Consider the following 4,827-nt stretch of genomic DNA (forward strand, 5'->3'; position numbering starts at 1 on the left):
CTTCAAGGAGACCATGACGATGACGGGACCCGAACTGCTGGTGGCGCGGGTCCTGGGAGGTCTGCCCCGCCCCTCCCGCCGCCCCGCCGCGCCCCACCCACGCCGACACTCAGCAGCATGCATGGAATCCGACAGCCACGAGGCTGATTCGCTGCACGATGCCTCTGACATCGCCATGAGCGAGGGCGGCGACACAGACGAACCCGAGGCCGACCTTAGCTCAAGCTGCTCCTCGTGGCCTCGAGGGATCTCGCCCTCGCCCTCCCCTGAGGATCGGTGGTGGGCGAGGGGCGAGGGTGGTGGGCAGGACTGGGCGTGGGTGGAGGCGCGGTGGCAGGGGCTGCGTCACCTCAGGACCCACATCCCGCCCGCGCTGGAGGAGCGGCTCCGGCGGGTGCGGGTGCGGGGTTGGGGCCGCGGGCTGCTGCGGGGATTGCAAGAGCGGGTGCGGGGACTGCAGCGGGGCCTGGGCGGGGCGTGGCGCGGCGCTTCACCTCGCCGTGCCCCCAGGGACCCCATGTGTCGTTCGTGCTCCCTCACCCTCTCCAGCGAGGACGACCCCCGCGAACAGTCAACCTCCCAAGGTAGGTTCCCGAGTATCCGCCACACTGGCGGGGTAAGCCCCCCTCACAGCCCGCCCCACGTCACCGCTCGAGACTCGTGCTGCGGCGGACTTCCTGGTTTGTGTGTGTGTGTGTGTGTTTGTGTGTGTGTGTGTGGAGGAAGAGTGCGTCAGCACTACCTCCACCAAAGTTGACGCTGCTGTTCCCTCAGTGCCGTGATTCACCTCGCGTCCCCCCAGACAACAGGTGTGAGGGGTGTGGGGGTGAGGGGCACGGTACGCACCTGTATGCAAAGCAGGTCATGGAAGGAGGGAATGGATAAAGGGGAAGAGGAGGGAACGAGAGGAGAGAGAAGGGAGGAGAAAAAGATTATGATGTGATTCCTGGAAAGATGCAACACCCCTCCAACCTTCCTCCACTTAAGACTAACTTTTACATTATCCACAACGCCCCTCTCGCCCCCCACATCCTCCTTTTAGAATGCTCCATTTTAAGCCCCCATTCCTTACCCCTTCCTTACCTCCATTCACTAAAAAACACCACCCTTTCCTCTTTCCCCGTACAGCTTCACTGACCCCTTAACCCCTTGAACAAGACAATGCCAGCCATTAGCCACCCCTTAGTCACCCACCTCCACCTGATCCACACCTGATCCACACCTGATCCACACCTGATCCACCTAGCCACAGAAAGAGGTCTAAACAAGGACAGGTGTGGGCTGCGGGTGACAGGTGGTAAAACGAGTTAAGGAAATCCGTTTAAAAAGTGATTAAGTGGGTGAATGGATGAGCAGGTAGGTGGAGGGACAGGTGGAGGGGCGAGTGTGTCTGAGTGGAGGGAGATATTGTCAACAGGATTTTGCCTTGTGATGGAAATGAGAGAATTAAACGTAAAGGATGTTTTGTCTGTCTGTCTTGTGTCTGTTTACCTCTCTCTCTCTCTCTCTCTCTCTCTCTCTCTCTCTCTCTCTCTCTCTCTCTTACTCATTTCCTTCAATCTTTTCCATCCTCATAATCTCAAATAATGTCCCTCTCTCTCTCTCTCTCTCTCTCTCTCTCTCTCTCTCTCTCTCTCTCTCTCTCTCTCTCTCTCTCTCTCTCTCTCTCTCTCTCAGTTCATTTCCATCTTCCCTTTCTCTCCCTTTGCTACTCTTTACTTTCTCTTCTTTTCCTTCCCCCTTTCCCTCCCACTCTCTCTTTCTTTCCCTCCCTCCTGCTCTTTCATGAGGCAGTAAGTTAACATTCTTTCTTTCCCTTTCCTTTTTTTTCCCTCTCTTTTTTTCCCCTTCCTACTCGTAGTCTCCTGCTCTTCCTCCCTAGTTGACTCTTTCCTCCTTCTCTCCCTCCATGCTCCTTCCACTCCTCCGCTGTCAGTAGAGCCTCCTTCAGGAAGTGTTCGGGAGGGGAGGGGGAAGACCGCAACCAGAGGGGGGAAGGGGGCGAGAGGGGGGCGTGGACGGGAGCCAAATTGGAATTCTTGTGGAGTATTTTTTTCTTTTTTAATATCAGACAAGACGGCAACCCGAGAGAGAGAGAGAGAGAGAGAGAGAGAGAGAGAGAGAGAGAGAGAGAGAGAGAGAGAGAGAGAGAGAGAGAGAGAGAGAGAGAGAGAGAGAGAGAGAGAGAGAGAGAGAGAGAGAGAGAGAGAGAGAGAGAGAGAGAGAGAGAGAGAGAGAGAGAGAGAGAGAGAATTAATACTTGACTCCATTAGCTAAAACGTGATCGCCTAGAGAGAGAGAGAGAGAGAGAGAGAGAGAGAGAGAGAGAGAGAGAGAGAGAGAGAGAGAGAGAGAGAGAGAGAGAGAGAGAGAGAGAGAGAGAGAGAGAGAGAGAGAGAGGGAAAACGAGAGAGGGAAAAAAGTAAAAGGGAAAAAATCTGATAATGTTTGAATAGAGTGACATGCAAATACGCCTAACCTTCCTACTTTTTCCCCTTTTTTTCCTCTCTTTCCCTCCCTCCTTTCCTCCCTGTTTCCTTCCCCCTTCTTTCCCCCTTCCCTTCACTCTCAATGCATAAAAATTATGTAGAAATGCCCAGAAATCACGTTTATTACCTTTTTACGAACATGCAAACAGAGAGAGAGAGAGAGAGAGAGAGAGAGAGAGAGAGAGAGAGAGAGAGAGAGAGAGAGAGAGGAAAAACATTTAATCCAGAAGGGTCGCATTAAATCCAGAAGGGTCGCGTTTTCATTAATCTTCATGACTTTTTTTTTAATTGAACCAGTGAATAATATTGGACATTTAGTGAACGAGGAATAATGAAAAAAATAATAATGGATGAAGAATGATGGTGATAATAACGAATGGAGAACCATGCGTGTAAAATAATAATGAATGAAACGTAATGAAATTGTACTATATAATGAAGATGAATAGATGAATGAAAATAGGAAAAAAAATACGATTGCAATGAAATTATGAAGAATGATGAAAAATTATTATGCATGAAAAAAAAAATGTGATGAAAAAAAAATGATGAAAACGTATATAATGATGATGATGATGAATGAAAATGATAATGAATGAAAAAAAAATGCAAAGATGTAATCGAAATAAAAAAAAATATACATGAAAACAAATAAGATGAAATAATGAAAACGATAATGAATGAGGAAAAAAATATGCAAATCTATAATGAAAAAAAAAAAAATCAATCAAATCTTATAATGAACAAAACTGTATATTGACCAAAACTTCAAACTGTATAAAGATTGAAGGAAGGGGAAATAATACAGGTGTCACCCTTACCTGTATATTGATGGGGGGCCACCTGATACATACCTGATCCTACCACGCAACCTCTCCCCTTTCCCTTTCACTCTTACCTGTAATCAAAGGGAGGGTAGACTGAGAGAGATGTGTTTAAAGTGATACCTGGCTACATCCCATTCTTATTTCTTACCTGTAATCAAAGGGAAGGTGATTATAAAGGGACATTTAAACGGATACCTTATTAACTTTGTATGATTACCTGTAATTAAAGGAAGGGTAAATTTAAAGGGTTGCATTTACAAGGGTGCGTTTAAAGGAATGCCTGGTTATCTCCTTTTTGTTACCTGTAATTGAGGGAAAGGTAAATCTAAAGGGAAGTGTTTAAAGGGATGTTCAGTTGCCTCCCTATTGTTACTTGTTATAAGGGGAAAGGTGGATTTAAAGGGAAGTTCTTAAAGAATTACATGGTTATCTCCCTTTCGTTATCTGTAATTAAGGGAAATGTAAATTTAAAGGGGTTCATTTAAAGACATCTGGTTACCTCTCTATTGTTTCTTGTAATTAAGGGAAAGGTAAATTTGAAGGGGTGCATTTAAAGGGCAGTTATTTAGGAGTGTTGAAAAAGTTGCTAATGATATGTTTGCATTTTTTTTCACTTTTCGATATCATATTAATTTCATTGTGTGTGTGTGTGTGTGTGTGTGTGTGTGTTTTCCTCTTATTAATTGGTTTGTATTTATTTTTTTCTTTATTGTTATTTTGGTTGAGTGAATTAGTACAGGTTTACTTTGATTAATCTGCGTTGTTTTTTTTGTTTTTTTTGATAAAGTGTGTCGGTTTTTTTTATTCATTTTTTATTTATTTATTTATTTATTTATTTATTCGGTCTTTATGGTGTGGTGTTTTGTTCTACACTGCTGTCCTGCCTGTTGCTGCCGCTCATGCGTTAGTTATTATTGTTGTTGTTATTATTATTATTATTATTATTATTATTATTATTATCATTATTATTATTATCATTATTATTATTATTATTATTATTATTATTATTATTATTATTATTATTATTATTATTATTATCACTAAAACAACAACAACAACAACAACAACAACAACTACTACTACTACTACTACTACTACTACTACTACTACTACCACCACCACTGTATTCTCCCCGTTGCTGCTCCCTACCTTCTTCGTCTATATTTCTTATTTAATTCCTCCCCCATCACGTTCTAACTTAATCCAGCTAAGAATATCGAAAATTTCTATCCGTTTTCTTCCGGCAGTGGTAATTATTCGCTTCCCGTTTTCTTTCGTGTTTTTTCATCGCTTCTTTTCCTTCGTCTCTTTAATCCCTTCCCCATTTTTTCCTTGGGTTTGTTTTTTTTTTCCTCTTATTCGTTTTTTTCTTCCAATCTTTCCTCATCTCTTTCTTTTCCTTTCTTTTATTTATTTTCTTCCTCTCTCTTCTCTTGTCCTCTCTTCTCTTCTCTTCTCTTTTCTCTTCTCTTCTCTTCTCTTCTCTTCTCTCTCTCTCTCTCTCTCTCTCT

Source organism: Scylla paramamosain, chromosome 17, assembly GCF_035594125.1.
Source record: "Scylla paramamosain isolate STU-SP2022 chromosome 17, ASM3559412v1, whole genome shotgun sequence".
NCBI lineage: Eukaryota > Metazoa > Arthropoda > Malacostraca > Decapoda > Portunidae > Scylla > Scylla paramamosain.